Consider the following 23,089-nt stretch of genomic DNA (forward strand, 5'->3'; position numbering starts at 1 on the left):
TACTACATTTCTCTCACTTGTGGAATCTATATCTAAATGTATGTGTGTGTGTTTGTGTGTATGTGTATGCATGCAAACACATGGGTATATGCTGCTCATAACAGTAGAAAGGGAAATATGAGAAGGGCTAAACGATCTTAAGAAAAGAGGAAGGGAAAAAAGAGAAGATGATGAATTGATGTGACATGAAAGCAAAAATAATGGTGATTTGGAAGAAGTGGGAGAAGGTGCTGAGGCAGGGTATTCATCACTTTGCATACTAATTTTAAAAATTAATAAAAGAAAAGCATTTGCGTAAAGCATTAGCCTTTATCTGGCTCCTTTTATAGCTGTTGATCTTGCTAGCACAGTGAGTAGGTAAAGAAAACATATTACTCCTTTTGTGGGATTTTTAGAGCAATCTGAAATTTCCCTATTCTGATTGACTGCAACATGTCCTCCCCTCATTCTACCCTTTAAAAAAATGTATTAAAAGATTTTCTATTTATTTTACATACCAACCACAGATTCCCCTGTCCTCCCTCCTCCTGCCCCCCCTAAGCCTTCCCCCCAATCCACCCCCCATTTCCACCTCCTCCAAGGCAAGGTCTTCCATGGGGAGTCAGCAGAGCCTGGTATATTCAAGTGAGGCAGGTCTAAGCCCCTCCTTCCTGCACTAGGGCTGCAAAAAGTGCCTCACCATAGGTACTAGGTTCCAAAAAGCTGGCTCATGCACTAGGGACAGGTCCCGATCCCACTGCCTGGGATCCCCTATACAGTTCATGCTAAACAACTCATTCTACCCTTTGATCATGAATTCTCAGTGCTTACAGAGGGTAAAGATACACCTCTAATTTCTCCCTTGCCAGGGTCTGTGTAAATCACTTCTCCAATAACATCCACAGGTTAAGGAAGAGCCACGTGAGTTTTACCTGTATGCCTACTTAACCTGATTTTAGGTGTTTTAGTTTGATCAGATTTGAATACAAAGCAATAATGATGACCATGCTTCATCCGAAGCTGTGTCTTAAGAGAGATACCTACTCATAGGGAAGAGAGTGTCTTCCCCTTATTCATAATGCTACTATCTAAAAAGGTACACTGCCTTACACTGGAGGGATTGCAAAGGGAATAAAAAGGCACCTTCTGGGAAGAAGGATGTTAATTTGTCCAGGTGAAATCATTAGCTTGGTGATAATGAGGACCATATAAGCTGTAGATTTATAACTTTAGAGTCAGAAAGATCAAGACTTCTTTGGTCTAGTGGGACGATGTGGGAACCACTTTCCAGTGTTTCTGGCATAGACACCATTCACTACTCTTTAGTGTGAATGAATACAGGATAAATAAAAGTGTTGCAGAATGTGAGGCACATCCAGCCCATCATGGTGCATTTCAATGGTTGATTTTGGTGAAAGATGAACTTGCAATTTCTTTCATCTCAGAAATTCTACCTGGTGATTTTACTTATCTCCTTGAAAAAATTTCTCTCTTTTGTATGACAGCCCTCTATCTGTATAAACAGAACTGTCATATCTACCCCAAGTCAATTGTTTTAAGGCTTAATACAGTTCTTTCATGAATTCCTTGATTATAAGGTTAATAGAAATATATGTATTAATATTTTTCTTTAAGGGAGTTGCTCAGAGCAGAGTACTATGTGCTATCTGTTTGTACACATTAGAATTGAAAGAGGCACACAACCAGTCTATGCACAGGACTAGATTTTACCATGTGCTGTTTAATGGCTACAGTCTATTAAAAGAACTTAATTTAGGAAACAGTTCTTCCCATTGGTCAATACACAATGTCATGGAGCCATTTCTCATTTTACATGAATGATGTAATATCACAGCTGTGTGTGGATTCCTCATTAGTATGGTATAGTTTTGTTCTTGTCAGGATTGGGGTCCTGGAGAAATTCAACTCAATACAAGTTACTGGAGTATGTCATCTGGGGTCTCAGAACTGAACAGCCAAGCAGAATGATAGCATAACCTGGTTAGTCAATAGCATCTTTTTTCTTTCTCTTTTTCCTTGGTGTTTCTGTGTACATCAATGATTTCATGTATTCCTTGATCTCCTACAGACTGTTGGGAAAATGAAAGCCTGGAACATATGTGCTTGTTGCCATCTCAACCCATTGGGCTTTGGTTCTGAGGCTCACTGCTACACTTCCACACATTGCTGCTACCAAGTTCAGTCCCTCACAAAGCATCTTCTATTCCATTAGCTCTGTCAACTTTCTACAGTCATAGCTTCCTCAGAAACACCCTGATCCTTTCACCTGTGGAAACAGTGTCTGACTATTTTATCATCTGGCTATTTCAATTAAATTACATTAAAAAAGCATACAGTAAGGTTAAAAATGATCACTATATCACTCCAACTTTCTTCCATCCCCAGAAGGTTAATTGAAAGGCGGCCATCTTGGCGACGTTTAGACAAATGAGGATAATTATGTGTTCTCCAGCTCTTTGCGAGGTTAATTGCTTAGATGTATGAAGCCTTGAAGAACAAAGAAGGAATAAATCAGAAACAGGAATATGATCTGATAATGTAATTCAGTATATTCATGTACAACTCAAACAAATAAACCCATAATTAGATGAACTTGCTCAGTTGCATGTATATATTGCCTGTTTAGTAGGGTCAGACACCCAGACACCCCAAATCCATACATTGTATTCATAGGACTCAGAGAGGGTGTGGTTAACTATGTAAAGATATAAGGTGGTTCCTATGGGTGGGTGGAGCAGGAAGGAGAAGGCTTGCGTAATAGAATTTCATTGCATTTTGTCAATATATTCAAGCAGACATTGACCTTTTACCTCATAATCATTTCCTTACCCCACTTTTCTTCAGGCAACATCCTTTTAAACATCTAGGGGGAAAGCAACAGTACCATGCACATAATAGTTTTAGAAAGTAGGGAAGGACCAACAGGAACAAGGGTGATGGAACTGGTACACTTTTCTGCCCCATCCACTCCTGCTGTGAGTAAAGACAGACTCAGTCTGGAAAGGCATCGAAATGATTAACTCTAGTATGTTGGTTCTCAATCCCCCTAATGCTGTGACCCTTTAATATAGTTCCTCATGTGGGGACCCCACCATAAAATCAATTCATTACTACTTCATAACTGTTATTTTGTTACTGTTATGAACTATAATGCAAGTATCTGATATGTAGGATATCTGATATGCCCCCCCCCCAAAAAAAAAGTTTATGACCTACAGGCTGAGAACCACTGCTGTAGTAGATTACTTACAAGGCACTCAACTTACTGCCTTTATTTTTTAGCTGTTTAATGAATATACAAATTAAAGCAAGCAGATACTCTACCTTTGTACAGTTTGTTTTCAGCCAGTTCTGTTTACTACCACTTATATGATGGAGGTCTGCACAGGGGACCGGTTGCTTCCCCCACCTCTGTCATTCCAGCTCCCTGCCTCTGTTGGCTGAACATTAGCTTCCACTGAATTAACCTTCTGTTCGTCACTGTATTTCATGTTAGTGCTTTGTCTCTCTGTTAATTCTAAAAGTTTAAAGTCAGTAAAGAGAATTTACATCAGAGCTTTACAAATGGTGTTTCCTGTGGAATAACTTTGCTTCTCAATAGCCCCCATATAACTCTCTCTCAGCCATTTGAATTGAAATGTTCTTGCCATCCAGGTCAAATGGATCATTCTTTCCTACTCCATTAATTGCTTGAATTTATTCTGCATTTCAGTGTGCTACATTGCTTTGACCTTAATTTCTTCATTTTGCCTGCTTGTGCCTAGATTCTAAACAACTCTGTTTGCTTTGGCTAAGACAATAAATGCATGTATCTTCAACATATCCATAATTCCTTGTGTCATTTGATTATTATTACTTTATTTAGATACTATTGGATAAGAGGTTTATTTTATAATTATGTGAAATCTGAGAATTGAGGCTTCAAGATAATTTGGAGGGTTGGAGATGGAATTGCAATTTCTCATTCTGAGAACTCAAGAGTGCCTAGAGCCACCAAGGTCCTAGCATGAAGAAACATTTGTTGAAATGTTTGTGAAAAGCTGTTGTTAGGGCTGGAGAGATGGCTCAGAGGTGAAGAGCAATTGCTATTGCAGAGAACCTAGGTTTGGTTCCCACACCCACATGATAGCTTACAACCATTTGTAATTTAAGTCTGAGGGTATCCAAAGCCCTCATTTGACATTTGAGAACACCAGATATACATGTGTACATGCAGGCAAAACCTTCATACACATAAAATAAATAAATCTAAAAAAATTATGAAGAAACAAAAAGCTCTTGTCTCTGAATAATCACAATCTCTATGAACTCACAGCTAAGCATTTATGGGTGAATCCAAGGCCACAGTTGGCCACCAATGATTTTATTTATTCTTTGAGAATTTCACCTGGAAGGAGGGGACTGGACCTGCCTCTACTGAATCTACCAGGTTGAGCTGAATTCCCCAGGGGAGTCTTGGCCCTGGAGGAGATGGGAATGGAGGGGAGGGGCTGGGGGGAAGGTGGGGGCAGGAGTGGGAGGGGGGAGGACAGGGGAACCCATGGCTGATATCTAAAATTAAAACACAAATATAGTAAAAAGAAAGAAAGAAAGAAAGAAAGAAAGAAAGAAAGAAGAAAAAAAACAACCAAAAAGAATTTCATATAATATATTTTAGTCATATTTTTTACCCTCCCCTAACCCATCTGAGATTCTTCCCCATCTCTCTACCCACCCAACTTCATGTTCTTTCTCCCTCTTAAAACAAACAAACACAGTATTCAGCTAGTATTCTATTGACTGGCTAACTCTGAGCATGAGACTTGTGCCATATTGTGATTAATATACCCAATTACACTCCGCCAAAGAAAACTGTTTTCCCCTCCCCCAGAAACTATCAATTGCAAATAGCTTCTTGGCTATGGGAGGGATTTTTTACCCATTTGCTCCTCCTCCATACTGTGATGTCCCCTGGCTTGAGCTTATGCATCTGATGCATGCTGTCACAACCACTGTGAGTTCCTATGTGCATTTGTCCTGTTGTGTATGGAAAACAAATTCCTTGATGTCATCTACCGCCTCTGGTTCTGACAATCTTTCTCTTCTCTCTTCCACATACATTGCTGGCCCTTAAGAGAAGTGCGATATAGACATCCTATTTCGACCTGAGCATTTGAAGTCTTTTTTTTTCTCCACATGTTGATAAGTTGCACATTTCTGTGTTGATTGCCACCTACTGCAAGAAGAACTTCTCTGATGAGGTATAAGTGATGGCCTGATATATAGTTATAGATATAGATATATGTCACTAGAAATTACTTTATTACTATGTTCATGGAGCTGAATAATAGGAATAGGTTTTTACCTAGATCTCTTGACTTGCCTAATTTCAGATTATTTGCATTATTGACAGTGTCAGGTATGAGTTCCATCTTGTGAGCTTTAAATCTGATTTAAAAGTGGTAACTCCAATAACATTCATACCACTATTGTAACAGTGGATATATATTGCAGGCAGGTTGTTATTGTAGATCATAGGATTTGTAGCTGGGTGAGATTGGTGATCATTTTTCTCCCCCGGTAGTATGTATAACATATTCCATCATTATATATACTAGCCAGAAGGGTGGAGCATTCCAGTTGAAGATCAGCTAGATTTCTCCATGTTCTATGTTATAAGTATGTGGAGTCTACAGCAAGAGTCTTATCACTAAGTTCTAGAGGGTGGTCAATAGCATTAGAAGTAGATTGTAATGCTTGGGGAAGGGGTATGTGAAGCCCCATAGCATTTGATTTTGTCTTTTGGTTCAATGCTGGAGTCAATTTATTAAAGGCATCTTGAGAGCAGTCAATAGTCATCTGGCCTCATTGCTGTGCTCTTGTTAGTTAGGAATATTTCTAATATCTGTTTTGATTACATCCTACTTTTCATCTCCAGTTACCTCTCTTGTCTACATTCTTATTTAATGCAGACTAGTTTTTTAAGTTTAATTTTTTTTTGTCAGTATATCCTCAGCTTGTTCAGAATACCTGTAAAGTAATGAAATTTGAGTCCTTTATTACACATCTTTTGAAAGGGTTTTTTTTTTTCTTCTTTACTTTAAGTTTTGGCTTTTATTGACATAGAAATTTAGTTTACATTCCCCCATAGACCCATGATGGAAAAGATTTGCTAACACTATACCAGCCCATATGTTTCAAGACTCTACAGATCTGTAATCCTGAGTGCTTCATAGAAACCCACTATCCAAGATCACCCCTTAAGATTCAGGTGCCATATTGCCATCATAGTCTCCACATCAAGTCCATTCATTCCAGTTGATAACAACACTAAAATGAATTAGGGTTGAACCCATCTCTGCAGATCTAGGAGCCAGGTCTGCCTTGTGATCTGCCCCTACCATACCCTCAAGCTGAGAATACACTAGTATCAGGTTGGCCTCTCTGGATCCAGGTTAGACCCAAGCTCTAAGCCCTCCATAGTTAACAAGTGTTCAAGAGATGTCTCAGAAGACCAAGGTTCCAGGTATATATTCAGACTCATATGTTAGACCCATATGCTTATGACTAGATGAATCAAAGCACATCCCCCTGAGAGCTCCAGCATCAAGCTGACCTGCAGAGCCTGAAGCTAACCTGAAGGATCGTTGTACAGGTGGGCTCAGGTGGGCTAATAAAGGAGTTTTCTCTTAAAGACTGATTGGCAACATTGGTAGAGGAGACTAATTTATCTAATCTACAGTTATCAATGCAAAGCCACAAGGGAATGTGATACCATCAAGGCAAAAAACATGGTGCTAGCAACTGACTCTGAAAAATGGACACCTATGAGCTACTTGGGAGTGAACTCTACATAATTATGTTAATGGACATCTGAATAGAGTAAAAAAATAGTACATTAACAAAACAACAAATTCAACAAAAGAATAGAAGTTATATAAACACAACTGAATAAGCATCCTGGATGTTTGGAATGCAATGACTGAAATTAAAAATATATTATTATGAGTGTTTTCACAAACATGTACAAGCAGAGGACAGAATCAGTAATCTGAGAAGTAATCAGTTACCGGAAGTAAAAGAAAGGAATGAAACAGTGAAGAGGCCTAGAGTATTTATTGGGTCAGCAAACCATACAGATTCTCTTTGATTTATAAAGAAAACATGTCCCTGAAACCCTATCATAAATGTTTGAAAATACCATGGGTCGAAAATGAACCTGATATATGTAGCCTATTGAGTGCCACAGCTTAGTAATGGAGCACAGTATAGTGTAGAATTTTAGAACATCGCTCATATGCCGATGTGGCTGATGGGGCTATGGGTGTCTACTATTGCCCAGCACTATAGAATACTACCTATGAATATCACACTGCTTATGAATGACCCAACAAAACATCATAATTAAGTTGAAAATTCCTAGGAGGGACTAGAAGGGGGAGGTGGGAGTCCACATGACCCAGATGCATTGTATATATATATATATATATATATATATATATATATATATATATGTAGTCAAAGAATAAATATTGTCTTTGACAATATATATATTGTCAAAGAATAAATATAAGATATTCCATTAAAAAATCAACCATAACATTCCTGCTGGATACATACTTTACACTGTCCTAAAATAAAATGTTAAGTTAAACCTCTGTGAGCTGAGAGTGTTTTGTATCTGACTTGTAGATATTCCAGAAGGAGCAAAGAAAGAGAAATGAGAAAAAAAAATACATTTGAAGTCGAAACATGAGGACAAAACCACTGGATATTGGAGTGAATATCTACATCAACAAAGAAAAAAACCTTTAATAACAACAAACACACTTCATTAAGACAAATAATAGTCAGATTCTCTAATCTAAGGCCAAAATAGAATTTTGAAAACAGTAGAAAAAAAAGCAGCTGATCACATACAAAGAAACCCCCTTCTCTATAAGATTAGTAGTAGAAATTGATATTTAACATCATGAAATAGTGTAATGACATTTTTGAAAGTGCTATAATATTGGTGGAATTATTAAGGCCACTCCACGTAGTTAAAAGGGAAGTTTATTTTGTGGGGTAACTTACAAATGAAGGGGTAGGTCGCAGAGTCTGGCAAGGTAGAGGGTAGTCCGGCGGCGGCGTTCTCTGGAGAACTCTGCTCGGTCCACCTCTCGCGTCCGGCGTCCCGGAACCAAGAGAGTGAGTTCTTCCCGATCCTTCGTCTTCTGCTTCCTCCTCTGCCCCGCCTTGTGGGTGTGACCATTACCGAAGCCTCAGTGGGGGTTGGAACTTCCAGGCCAATGCTGGGATGCCTATCCACTACATCTCCCCCTTTTGTCTAAATAAGAAAGTTCTAACCTAATACAAGACTATATACAAAGAGATGGTTATCAAATATTGTCCAGGAGTAATGAGGGATAATGACCTAGATAAGTTGGAATTACAATAAGTACAAACAATATCAAGCAAAAAACACATAGTAAAATCCAGGGAAGTCTAGGGCATGGATAGGTGGCGTGTTACAAAGATCATTCCAAAAGGTGTCCTATCCTAAAGAACCTGAGTCTAATACCTAATATATCCTATCTAAGATATTATATATGTATATATACTAAGTTGTAACTATAACTGCTAATCTCCAACCTCATCAAAGACCTGAGAAGGAATATAATAATATCTGAGAAATGAGAGAAGGACGCAAGCAACTTTCGGGAGTCTTGCAAGAGTAGACAGAGACAGCTAGCAGCCTGGACAGTCACCTAATGTTTCTCAGTATCGTTGGTGCATTCAAATTGGCTACAGGCCTAGAGTATCTGACAGACCATTTTCAGAAGCAGGAATTCTGAAAGACCATCTTACCCTGTCTTGGCAAAGTATAGTGGTCGCTTTCCTTGTGTCCCACTTGTCCAGAAAGGACAGCATTTGTACTGTCAGCAGTTGAGGCGAGGGCAGTTCTTTGCCCAGTAGGCCATTTTGTGCCAAGAAGACAAACTTCCAAATGGAAATGTCTTAGAAGCCCAACATTCTCTCGGGATCAAATTGGTGCTGCCAGGAGCAGTTATGTCTCATGTCAACAGAATTCTAAGTTATTTAAATGCCATGTTCTCTAGGTCCATGAAGTGTTTGAAGATTACCTGTCCATCTGACCTATGTATTTATAAATCTGGATAACCTAACTAACATAATTATAGAGATGACAAGCATAGGTGACAATAACTATGTAAGTCTTATCTACCTAAACAACCTAAGGACTAAGCTTCCTATAAATAAGGCAAACAGTCTGTGAGCAGATGTACAGTAAAAGGACAATGACTTTAAATTGTGACAATACACAAAATAACTTTAACAGAGGTAGGAATGTATAGTGCAATATGCAATATGATAATAATCCTAAATATATATCAGTATACAGAATATCTTAAACAGAAGTAGAACATACATACAGTATGACAGATATAAATTCACATTTGTATCAATATACAAATATTTCACATGAGAGTAAAAATATGTGTACAATATAACAAACATAGTTCTGTATTTGTATCAATATACAAATTATCTTAAATAGGAATGTAAAAAGTTTATAATTTTATCAACATATAAGAATTCATAACAGTGCAAAGGCTGCTATATTACTAAATTTGTTTACTAATGTATATGACAGTCTACCATAATATCTTATACCTATTCATTCCATTTCTTCTTTTCCCATTTTTTTTTTTTTGAGACATATTTTCTTTCCTTAAGGAGAGTACTGAGTTTAACAGTTTCTTTCACCCCCAACCCTAGAACCATAACCCTGAGAAATATGAACCTTAGGGAGAAGGGGCGTCGTTTTCTTAGAATTGCTTCCTGCTGTTTAGGGAGCGATGGTATCTCTGTTGGGTATTGTGAGAAAGCTCAGATAGTTAAATCTCAGGTAGACTAACTGTAGATTCTGCAGCAACTCTCAGAGTAATGGGTAAGGCTGTCTGAAATTTTGGCAAGAAGTGTAGTATGATGATGATTACCATGGCATCATTCTGGATTGGGTAGAGTTGTTGTCGTTGTTGGGGCCCCATCTTCCTTCTGGAGACTTCAGAGATTGCTATTGGAAAAAACTTATTTTTTATCAGAATGGAAGGTTTGGATTTAAAGATGTCATGACATGTAAGAAAGGATTCCAAGAAATCAAGAGTAAGCATGGAGAGAATTAGAATCTTGAAGATAATGGTTCCTTATAATTGGTTTCCTTCTGTCTCACGCCAGAGGGCTCTTCTGATATGGGACTGAAGAATCTCTCAACCTTTTCTTTTATCAATATGCTTGGGTTTAGAGAAGGAGTGAGCCAGTTCCATCTCCAAAGCCAGCTTGGTTTATGATTAAATTGGAACCACAACTATTTTAGATTGATAGAGATATAGATGTTAGACAGTGATATCTTACCCTGTGTAGATTGGTACCAATAGATTCTTTCTTTCTGCTGTAAACATCCGGATATCCAAGGCCTTATGATTTCTGGAAGATGGGTATTTCCATTATCCTGGAAAGACAAAAACAGAACCCTACCCCAACCTTTGATTGTTAAATTTTTCTTACAACCTGAAGAGATGTCATATTGGTGGATGATCTTTTATTTCTCCTCATCAAGGGGTTTCTCCTGTTCGAATCGAATTTTTATTAATTTTGTTGGTATCCATAGCTTTTCTTCTCCTGTGGAAACAAAAGCAAAAACCCCTTCCCCAACGTAGGACATATCCAGGTTTCCATTCTGAGGTCAACACATCTTTGAAATAAACCGGTTGGTTTAGCTCAGGAGTTTTGTCTGTCGTCCAATGTCTCTCCGCAGCTGTTGTTCCTTTCTCATCAGCATTGAGAAAATTCAAGGTTAATAAAGCACTATGCACTCTATTTCTAGGAGTCATTGTTACCTGTTGCTGTTTATTTAGCATATCCTTTAAAGTTCGATTGGATCTTTCTATGACTGCTTGGCCTGTGGGATTGTGTGGTATACCTGTAACATGCTTTATATTGTAATAAGCAAAGAACTGTCTCATTTTATTGGAGACATATGCTGGGGCATTGTCTGTCTTAATTTGTACAGGTATTCCCATGATGGCCATAACTTCTAATAGGTGTGTAATCACAGAATCAGCCTTTTCAGAACTCATAGGAGTTGCCCACTGAAATCCTGAATAGGTGTCAATGGTATGGTGTACATACTTTAATCTTCCAAATTCTGCAAAATGAAACACATCCATCTGCCAAATTTCATTTCTCTGTATACCCTTTGGATTGCTTCCTGCAGGTAATGGAGTTTGGTTATAGAAGGAACAAGTAGGACATTTTTTCACAATATCCTTAGCTTGTTGCCAAGTAATGGAGAAATCCTTCTTCAAACCTTTGCTATTTACATGGTGTTTCTTATGAAATTCTGAGGCTTCTAGCACATTACCTATTAGTAACTGATCAATCTCATCATTACCTTGTGCTAGAGGTCCTGGCAGACCTGTATGGGATCTGATATGTGTTATATATATAGGATGTTCCCTTTTTCTGATAATTATACACATATGTTTATGAATAAACAATTGGATGAAAAATATAAAGGTATATGCATTTGTCAACATCATAAAGCATGGGAGACGTTAACATGTATTAACATGTTAATACATGTTTTGTGTATATTCTGCAAAACTGAAGGTATTGTCAATATAAAATAGAATGTTATAATAATCAGAATTTAAGGTACACCCATGGTAATCACAAAGAAAAACTGATAGTGGATAAAACATAAAAAATTGAAGAATCATACTACATCACTACACACATTCATACACACACCCATAAATCATATATTATCACATTACAAAATAAAAATTGCCAGGCAGTGGTGGCACACCTTTAATCCCAGCACTTGGGAGGCAGAGCCAGGTGGATCTCTGTGAGTTTGAGGCCAGCCTGCTTTACAGAGCCAGATCCACGACAGGCACCAAAACTGTATAGAGAAACAGGCACCAAAACTACATAGAGAAATCCTGTATCAAGAAAAAAAATCAGAGATGAGAATAAAGGAACTATAAATCAGTCAAAAAGAAATTGAAATATTAGTAAGAAATGACTAACAGTTCAATTTAAACAGCAAATATAACAAAATGAACCCACTGAATGCTACCCACAAGAAAGCTATGTCAGATGTAATGTTATACATAAACTCAAAGTGGAGACAGGTAAAAAGGTAGCCAAAAGGAAAAAAATGTGGTCATATTTTTTTTACCAAATACTTTAAGTAAAAACAAGAACTGATTCAAAAGATAATGAGGATCATAATCTACTAATAAGGAGGTCAGCTATCAATACAGCAATTGTAAATGTGTACACCCAACACTGAACAACACAAATAAATTAATCAAATATTAGCAATTACTATAATAATTGTAAAGAGCTTCAATGTGCCATTTAAAGCAGAAATTCAGTCAGAGTTTCAATAAGGAAACACTATAGATCAAGTGAAGATCATTTCATTCAACACACAGAGCACACAAGTCATTATTATTTCTTGATGGTACCTCAGAGATTATCCAGGATAAGTAATCTGTTAGCCTTATAAAACAACAAATTTAACAGGATCAAAATAATGTGGACTCTTTTGATAACTAAAATAATAGGTAGAAGGAAAATTTTAAGATTCATAAATATGTAGAAAATTTGCATCATACAGATAAAGAATCAAGGTATGTCTGACAGACTAAAACTTTAAATGAGCATTATGACAACATGAGCAGTTAATTAAGGAAGAGTAAAGGAATATAGTCCAAGATATATAACATTTAAATACACTGTCCAAGTGTGAGCTGGAAGATTCATAAGTATGGATATGTTTAAATCCTTGAAATAACCAACAAAAGGCATATAACGCAAAAACTTATAAGCTGCAATAAAAACAATTTGAAAAAATATATTTCTTTCATTTTTTATGAACATACCTATAAAGCCAAATATATGCGAGCATGACCATAGGTTTCCTTTTAGAAACCATCTTAGAATTTGAATTTTCATATTAATTCATCTTGTGATTGTTTGAATGTAATTGGCCCCCATAAGCTCATAAGGAGTGACATTATTAGGAGGTGTGGCTTTGTTGGAGGAACTGTGTCATTGTGGGGGTGGGCTTTGAGGTTTCCTATGCTCAAAATACCGCCCAGTGTCTGAGACCATTTCCTTTTGCCTTCTGATCAAGATATAGCCAGCACCATGTCTGCCTGCATGCTAATATGCTCCCAACATGATGATAATGCAGGCAACACCAATCAAATGTTTTCTTTTATGAGTTGCTATGGTCCTGGTGTCTCTGCACAGCAATAGAAACCCTAACTAAACCACAACTGCACCCAGTTCATTTTCCTTGGTACTCAACTGATAAAGATCATTTAGATTTTCCTTTACCATTTTTTTTCCAGTGGTGTTTCACATGTTCTGCAGTCTCATCCTTTAACATCTCTGAAGAAAGATTGGCCCTCTAGAATTGGGTTTGTCTGCATATACAAAGGCAGCATAGATTATGAAACAAAGATGTGTTCCAGCCCTACACTTACAACAATTTGTTTAAATTAGAGAAATCCCATGAAGGGGGCACTTATATTAGTCTGTTTTCACACAAAATACAATTAAGGTACCTGAAAGTAATAGTAAGGTATGAGGCAATTGAAGTGTTCTAAGCTTAGGTAATGCAGCTTCATAGTAATTCACCTTAATAACTGCTTCCTCAAACATCAATTATTATCTTTACACTCTGATTCTGAGAGTTCCTCTGCTTTACTGCCTCCATTAATTTTTTTAATAATTCCATAATAGTTTTAGTTATGTAGACTTACTCTTTTCTGCAATGATGATGTTTTCACATGATCTTACTTCTATTTTATTGATGTTTTATTGTCTTTAATTTCAGAGAGTAAAAGTCAGGCATGATTAACAGAGAAATATCCTCCCTTTCCATTTTGTTTTTTTTTTGAAGCAAGTTCTATTTTTTTTTTTTTTTTCATTTTGGTCTTTGAAAATATTACTGGCTCTTCAGGATGACTACTTCTTCCTGCCTGTAACACCAGTATTAGTAGTTTGGACAGGCAGACCCTAAGAAATCATTGGCTACTCAGCCTATCCCTACAGTAAGCTTCAGGTTCAGGAAGAGACCCCGTCTCAAAGAAATAATGTAAATAGTAATAAAAGAAGACACATGACATCCTACTCTGTCTTCTGTATACATGTACATGAGTGCAGGCATGTGAACACTCATGTACATCACTACACAAGTATACACTTACACACTCCCAGACCCTACATATACACATAAAACAATTGCTATATTTGTGTAATTGTTACTTACACACAGTAAAGGACTGTGCTAAAATTTCTCTGCTACTGTTGATGTGAACTCTGTCCAGTGAACCTCTTCCACGACACCAAGTGGTCTACAAGTTGGATATGAGCAGGCTTACTGGTTGGGGTGGCACATTTGATACAAAAGACAAAGAACTGACTTTGGGGTTGCATATCTCCAAATGCAAGAGCCCCTTCCTGGTGGCATATTTAACTTTAAAAGGGGATTATTTAAATCTTTCTCATGTGTTTGTAGCATGAATTCTTAGGTTTTATTAATAAAATCACAGCTGGAGCCAGGTATTGGGGTGAATGCTGGAAGATCAGAGAAGCAGAACAAGCCACAGCCACCTATCCTCACCAATTCCTCAGCTGATCCTGGAAGCCTCTCAGTCCTCACCCAGAATAAATCTCAACTGAACTGTTGCTCAAAAGCTAAAAGCTTTACCTGATCTAGTTCCTGGTTTTCATGCCACATATACCTTTCTGCTTCCTGCCATCACTTCCTGGGATTAAAGGCATGAGTCACCATGCCTGGCTGTTTCTAGTGTGGCTTTGAACTCAGAGCTCTAGATGGATCTCTACCTCCCATGTGATAGGATTAATGGCGTGTGTGCCACCATTTTCTGGTCTCTATGTCTATCTAGTGGCTGGTCTGGCCTCTGACCCCCGATAAGTTTATTAGGATGCACAATATATTGGGGGACACAATACCACCACATGTGTTGGATTAATATTGACTGACAGTGCTCTTCATGCCCCAAAAAATAAAACAGGGCATGGGAACAATTCATTTGTAGGTCCACATGCCCCTCCCTGCTCTAACTTCAGCTCCATTCCCTATTCCTTTCCTCCATGTCTCTGGCTTCTGTGCAGACTGCCTTGGGACTCTGTTTAGCAAGCTCACATATATGGTAGAATATTCTCATGGGATGTGGCTGCTTCTTTTTCCATAGTTGCACAATTTTACTGAATGCTCGGTCTACCCAATTTCCATCTCCAGTGCTCATTGGTGTTCTGTGACTGTGCCTTTTAACCCCCAACACACACCCTACTGTATTATCAATTTAGGAAGGAGAGAGACTGATAAATATACTGGGTGATATCTCCTGATTCAAGGTCTCCTGGTTTGTTTGAGAAGTAGATTTCTCTCATCCTATGTGTCATTAAATGTGCATTCAGATCTACCAACTGCACTTTCCATGTGTCAGCTAAGCCTAACTTAGACTAATGAAGCTATTCAGTGCCTTCAGGAAAGCTCTCAGCATCTATCTCCTTCAAATAAGGCGTCCTTCTGAATGAGTTATATAGGCTCCTGGAGTGTTAAACCCCCTCATACGCTGCTTCATTGCCCACTTGAAATTACATATTCCTTTTCATACTATTCATAGTTTTGTCTTTCTGCTTTTCATTTACTTCCTCCCTTCCCCTTCCCCTTCCCCTTTCCTTTCCCCCTTCCCTTCCCCCTTCCCTTCCCTTCCCTTTCCTTCCCTTCCCTTCTCCTTCCTTCCTCCTTTCCCTCCTTCTCTCCCTCCTTTCTTCCTTCCTTCATTCTTTCCCTCTCTCCTCCCTCCCTCCCTCCCTCCCTTCTTCCTTGCTTCCTTTCATTTTGTTAAGCCTGGAATTCACTATATGTTTACTCCCTATTATGCTTTGAGTTGCTTTTTCTCCACAAAAATTTATGTTAAAACCTAATTGCAAACGTCATAGTTTTAAGAGGAGATAGGAACCTTCCAGAGGAAATTTGGTTAATGGGGATTCACATTTATGGAGGAGTTATGGTTGCTCCCCTGAGAGTGGTCACCCAGGAGGGTGTGTTGGGATAGTGTGATCCAGGAGCCTTCCTGTGGTTTCCCTCACTACATGTGTCCTTTCCTGCACACCCCTTCCCCTCTGCAGCTGCCCAAGGTGTTGAACTTCCCGAACTGTGAGCCAAATTAAATTGCATTTTCTTATTAGTTGTGTAGTCTCCACTATTCTTGTTCAGCAACAGAGAATGAATGACATTTTCCTCTACACATTAACAAGAGTACAGTTTTTTAATGATTGAGCATATTATATTATATGAATTATATTATATTATATTATATTATATTATATTATATTATATGAATATTTATTTGACCTTAATACCCGAGACAGGCCACAGACTGAAGTATTAAAATATTGGAATCCTGGGAGACCATTTTGGGGTCTCTCATTGCCCCACCCTTTCCTCTCTTTCCATTCCTATGTCTTCAATAAGTCTTTTCACAGTTTATTGTAGTTTTTGTGTGTGCCTATAATCCCGAAGTGTCACGGGAGCATAGGAACATGGTATCTATTGAGGTTTATTTGGTTACAAGAGACAAATAAAAGATACTCAGGGAAAACCAAAAGGAGTTGGCTTTTCTCAAGCAAGGTGTCTGAAGATTCAGATTGCAGAGTTCGGCCCAGATTTACTTGTGCCACGGACATCACAAGCATTGTCTTTCCTTTCTCTGTGCCACTTGCAGTCTGTGGCTTTTACCACAGGTTTGTCATTTTCTTGTCACAAGGTCACTCCAAATTCAACTCTGCTTCTTCACTAGAGGCTCAGGCCAAATGGAGGAAGGGAAGTGGCAACAGCATGTCTGTGTCTGTGAAACTCCAGGAATTCTCTGACAGATGTCTACCTACTTCTCATTACACAGAGCTGAGTCCTGTGACCAACTCCCACTGCAAGAGAATCTAAGAAAACTCGTGTTTATGTGTTGCACAATACCTGGCACTTGCTAAGCACTAAAACATTGGTATTTAGAGAAGAAGACGGTGATTTTCAGGCATGGGAGGAAGGTCATTCTATACGCTAAGAAATCTTGGCTCCCCAAAAGCAGAAATGTCATTACTAAGTTTCTTAGCTATTATACAGCCTGATTGTCAGTAGTTCTAGAAGGAAAATCCAACTGGTCTTCTCTCAGACATCCTGCAAGGAGTTTGCTTTGTATTCTAATTTCTGGACCTAATCTCACATGATAAACTGAAATAATGAATTGTGTGAGTTCTGTAGTTTGAGTTGAAGATTCTTATTACTGGGTCGTGGCCATTTCCAGCCATTCTTATTTTCAATCGGAAACCAAATCATGGAGAGACAACTGTTCAGAGGAGCCTACTCTCTCTATGGTGGCTGCTTATTATTTATAGCCCCAAAATACAGAATGAAATTTCAATTTCTAAAGGAAAATAAAAACAAATTATAGTAAACCTTCACAAGAAGGGAAAGGTGGTAACCTGTCACCACTCTATTTCCTCAAATAGGTTATTTGATTTTGCTTAATTGTTGGTGAAATTTTCTCAAATTGGCAATTATAATCTGGAGCTGATTGCTTACCTAGGTAATTTACAGATTTCTCATTTGGCAAGAATCCTTCATAACATTTCCCATCAAGTAAGGTTTCAGCATCCCTCAGCTGAACTTTTCTCCTTACACATATTTTACTTCTGGAGGGTGTCATTAGTTTTGCCTACAGGATGTTTGGGTGCTATTTCTGTTAACAATATATTTCTGATGAAATCAAATAGCTGTTTTTTCATATTTAAAACAAATATTTAGGACCCCAATGGCATTAATTATTTAATTCCCTAAGCAGATTAAATAATCAAGCACAGGTAGAAATTTATTATTATTCTAGTAGTAATAAATCATTTTTTTGGTGTAAATAGTGGCTTTTATAACTTTGAGGCTGTCTTCCTCAGCCCCTTTTCAACAGTCTTCCCACTTCTTTCACTTGTGAGTCTAGTCTGAAATCAAAGTTTAATTATTCTTATTTGCTTTTGTGCTGTGCATTACGATAGAGTTTATCCAGTAGTCCAGCTGTTTTGAAGATAATTGGTGGAGAATTCAACCTGGTATCAAATAATCCTCCTGGGCACAGAGCCAAAGCAGAGACATATTCTCCAATGATACCAGACTCTCCATTACTTGTTAGCCACAGATTTTCTACCTTTAGTCAAAAAACGTGTGTTGTACAATAAAGTTAAGCACTTGAATTACAAAGCATGATTTGCATTTTTAATAAGTGTCTGCCTTAAGAGGTTTTACAAATTATTACATTTGGGGAGGATTTTTAATGTCAGTGGAAAAGGTTATGTTTCTGAGGTCAATTTCAACAGAGTGGTTGGTGGGAATTGTTTAGATATATGTATTTGGCATGTACTTGAGTACCGAGGGGTATTTAACACATAGTTGCTGGTGGTGGCTGCTTTGTTTAATTATTGACACTGCAGATGCTGATGGAACTCCTATTTGGAGGTAGGCCCCGACCATCCTCCCAGACTGGGATGAAGTTGTGAGACAGGCTTATTGGTGTCTGACTCCAGAAGCAGGACACTGAACAAGGGTGTTGTTTCTTTCCCACTGTGGTACAAGTGCCTCTCTTGGGTGATCTATTCATTTTCTATCAGATGGTTTCATTGTTAACTTTCCAGCAAAGTGGCCTGCTGGCTTGGAGTCTTAAGATAGAGTAGAGAGCAGGACGTTGGGGTTGTGTTTAATACAGCTCACCAGCGTCATCTCTGCCCCCTGCTCTACTCTGGAACTAAAGGAGAAACTGACAAGTCCCACAGGATGCTGATCCTATAGATGCACGAGCTGCCTGGCAACGAGTGTTAATTAGCAGCAGCTAATTACAGAGCTCATTTTATATGGAGTGAACTAAGAGCTGGACATCTCCCACCTTCCCCTCTTCCCTTCATGAACAACAGCTTATTCTTTCGTAGCATCCCCAAGAGGAGAATGAGGAGCTGGTCAAACCTCATCTCCCTATTGAACCTCAGGTTCTGGAATTTTCAGGTCTGCTAACATTGCTTGCAATAAATGATGCTTTTCTTCTGCTGCTTTTGATTGAAGAACACTAGAAATCAGTTGGGGAGCAGGTGCTGCATTGTGTTAGATTAACGCTGATTGAATTCTTACACAGCCAGCTGATTGAAGCACGTGTTCCGCAAGTTTATGATTCTGCAAACACTAGGTTGCAGCCAGGAGGGTATTTTGCCATATCATGTCCCTTAATCAACACCCTCGCATCTGTCAATACTGTCAACTTGCAGCTTGGATTCCCCGGTCCACTCAGTAAAATAGCACCCTACAGTGGTCACAAGGACAAAAATAGGTTTCTAGAAGAAAAAGGAGTCTTGGTTCCAAATGTTGTTTCCTCCTCATGCTGAATAGATGAACATTTACATTATGAGAATAATCAGATGTTCATCAGATTTGGTAATGACACTGGATGGTCACAGCCCTCTTCTCCCTTTAACAGCATGGAGTTTGCTAACAGGATGAAAAAGGATGAGCTGGTGGCAGAAAATGCTTGGAACTCCTTGTGGGTGTTCACCAGGTGCTATCGGTGGATGGATAGCCAACAATCAAGGGTACTGTCTGGCATTTGAATGATGCTATGTAGCTCTGTCATACGCTAAAGGCCACCCTATGGGAAGGAAATGGAATTTGCTGCTAGGAGACTGGTACAGGCATAGACATAAGGATTTGGGCAACCCAATCAAGAGAAACAGGCTATAGTTTTTCTTTTTCTTTTGCAATTGTTAACATGTCTGTGGATGTGTGCTTGTGTGTACACACGATACAGCCTGAGTGTGGAGTTCAGAGCACAACTTGCAGGAGTTGGCTTTCTTCCACCTGGTGGCTACTTGGGATCAAATTCATGCAGTCAGGTTTGGCAGCAAGTACCTTTATTCACTGAGCTAGCATGCTGACTCAGACCACTGACTTTCTAGTAAGATTGTAACCTAGTTTTAAAGTGGTCTAGTGAGCCCCTAGCAAGTTTGGCTAGGGAACAGCCATAGCGGGGTAAGATCTGAAGGCATGAGCCACGCATGGACTTCCTTTCCTTATTGAGTACATGCTAGCTCATTCAAAATTCACATATGCAATTATTTTTCTCCTATAGATAATATGTACAAATTATACATGTTATATATATGCATACATTATACACATATCTCTTATTATCTCTTGTACAAATTATCTAAGAGTAAAGAAGACATAATTTTTGATTCAGTTTACTGATAGGCTTTGTATGTTTGTTTAAGTGTTTTGTGTATACACATGTGTATATAGACGTGTGCTCACCCATGTGTATACATGCCCATGGAGGCCTGAGGTCAATGTTATTTGTCTATCTTAGTTATTATTCACCTTATTTTTTGAGACAGGGTCTCTCACTGAATCTCTCTCACTGAATCTAGACTTTGTTGATTCAGCTGGTCCGGCCAGCAAGTATGGAGAGTCTCTTGTCTCTATCTCTGCAGCACTGGGGTCACAAGCCTGCTTGTCACCATACCTGGCTTTTAACACAGTAGAATCCAGATCCTCCTGTTTATTCCACAGATCACCTACCTACTGAGGCATCTCATCAGCCCTAGTTTCTTCATATACTAATGGGATATCCTCAACTTTCTAGGACTCTGAGGTTAAAGGCATTAATGAGTATAGAAGCATCTCTTCCAATGTTGACGCTAGATATTTTTAGTGCTCTGATAAGATAATTAATGGAGCCAGAAGGTTGAGTGATGATATTTGTATGTCATCCTCACACAAATGCACTTCTCTTTATGGAGGGCTTATAATTCCTTGTGATATGTTTAAGTTAAAATTTACAGCATGTTCTAGAATTCTGTTGGGTGATTCTTGACATATTCACTCTAATGTCATAGCTTTAGACTCTCTTCCTTTATACTTTAACCAGTACTCAGCACTAGGCATTATACACATAAACACACATGTAAACAGAGGCAGTTGCATCATGCACACATAATATTGAATAGATGTTGGCATAACCTGTGATAGGAAACAAAGAAAGGATTTGATACACAAGCCATGCAGTTTCTCTGTCCCTCTAGCACTTAGAGAGCAAGAGTAAGCTAATCACTTCCTATATTGACTGCTCTATGAGTTCCTTTTAACATCCTACTGGTAAGTGACTATACTAATAGATGTTGGGGTGTACCAATGTATGAGCCAAGGTTGTGGTAACAACATGTTCCCACTGTTCCATCTGCATTAGGATTCCTCAGGAGAATGTTTGAAATATACATGCACTGACACCACTCCACTCCTGCCAGTGCAGGAACTCTGAGTGGAACCAAGAAATCTTGATGTGACAGTTCCTGGAGAGTCCTGTGACAGATTGAAATTTGAGAACCTCGTCTGTTGCTTCTCAGCCTTCTGACTAAGATGAAGTAAAGAGAACCTGGTCCAAATGAGATCTCAAATCACATCTTGAATATTCTGAGTCTCAGGCCAGTATGGTGCTGTTTGCCTCTGCTTCAGGAAACTAACTGAATGCTGCTTCTGCGGCAAGGAAAGTCATGTGCTTTCATTGTCAACGTGACTACTCCAGTGTTCATTTTTTTGTTGTTGTTGTTGTTGTTCTAGAAATGCTTACTTAGATATTAGACAAATACTAATCCTGCATTAACTTCTTCATCAAAAAGGTATAAGGCATACTTCTTAGAAAATGAGTCTGTCCTTGGTCTCAACAATTCACACTCTTACAATCCCTCCTCTTTTTCACCAATTGGCCGAAGATCTCTGCATCCACTTCCATCAGTTATTGGATGAGAGTTCTAGCATGACAGTTAGGGTGTTTGGCCATCGGATCACCAGACTAGGTCAGTTGGGGCTTTCTCTTGACCATTGACACTAGTCTACAGTGGAGGTATCATTGTGGATTTCTGGGGGCCTCACTAACATTTTGAGACAATTGAATAGCTTGAACTGTTTGGGAGACACCCAGGCAGTGGGACCGGGATCTGTCCTTGGTGCATGAGCTGGCTGTTTGGAACCTGGGGCTTATGTGGGGACACTTTGCTCATCCTGGAAGGAGGGGACTGGACTTGCCTGTACTGAATCTACCAGGTTGAGCTGAATCCCCAGGGGAGTCTTTGCCCTGGAGGAGATGGGAATGGGGGGAGGGACAGGGGGGAAGGCGGGGACAGAAGGGGGAGGACAGGGGAACCAGTGGCTGGTATGTAAAATTGAAACACAAATACCTGTATAAAAAATAAAATAAAATTTGAAATTAAAAAAAAAGAAAGAAAGAAAATGAATCTGCTCAGAGTGCTTGTATGTCTGAGATGGGACTTTCTGTAAGGCCTGGCACCTTGCATGGGGTCTCACACATAGATAAATGACAGACTGGGTTGGAGGGCCAGTGCTCTGACTTCTAGCTGTGTTCTTGAATCCTGTGCATCTTAGCTCTTCATGCCTCCTGACAACTCCTGTCTGCCATCCAGAGATGTTAAATATCATTTTTTGAAATTGAACCAATTCAGTCAAAAATAGAGCTAAGCAAATTTTCTTCAGAGCTGCCTCTGACACTGGGTTTAGTTTTGAGCCAACAGATGAGGCTGCAGGCATTTTTCTCTGCCAGGACCCCTAGCTAGGAATGGGATTGCTTTGACTTCGAGACTCACGATTTCACAAATACGTGAAGAGTCTTTGCCCTGTTCCTCAGAACAAAACCATTACTGTTAAGAGCAAAATTTGGACTGTCAGTCATCCAAATGATCTTTGCTCCTCATAAACTTGTCATTCCCAATCAATGAGAAAACTGTGAAAATCCTGACATAATGGTCAAATTGCCCTTCACAACTTAAATGACATTATTGAATGTTTTCTTTGTATATTCTGAAACTAAGCCTAGAAATGTATTCCACACAATTGTGGCCCATTTTATGGACTTAAATGGCAGCCACAGTATTTATGATCTGTTAGAGCATAATCCTT

At 38.8% G+C, this 23,089-nt stretch overlaps 1 protein-coding gene across 5 annotated transcripts in view; it reads left to right on the top strand.

Moving 5' to 3' along the window:
- Positions 1-23,089, top strand: part of Opcml (opioid binding protein/cell adhesion molecule like) — a 1,142,273-nt gene that overhangs the window by 849,705 nt on the left and 269,479 nt on the right. The gene's annotated exons all lie outside the window — the stretch shown is intronic.

Source organism: Onychomys torridus, chromosome 7 (genome assembly GCF_903995425.1).
Source record: "Onychomys torridus chromosome 7, mOncTor1.1, whole genome shotgun sequence".
Lineage (NCBI taxonomy): Eukaryota > Metazoa > Chordata > Mammalia > Rodentia > Cricetidae > Onychomys > Onychomys torridus.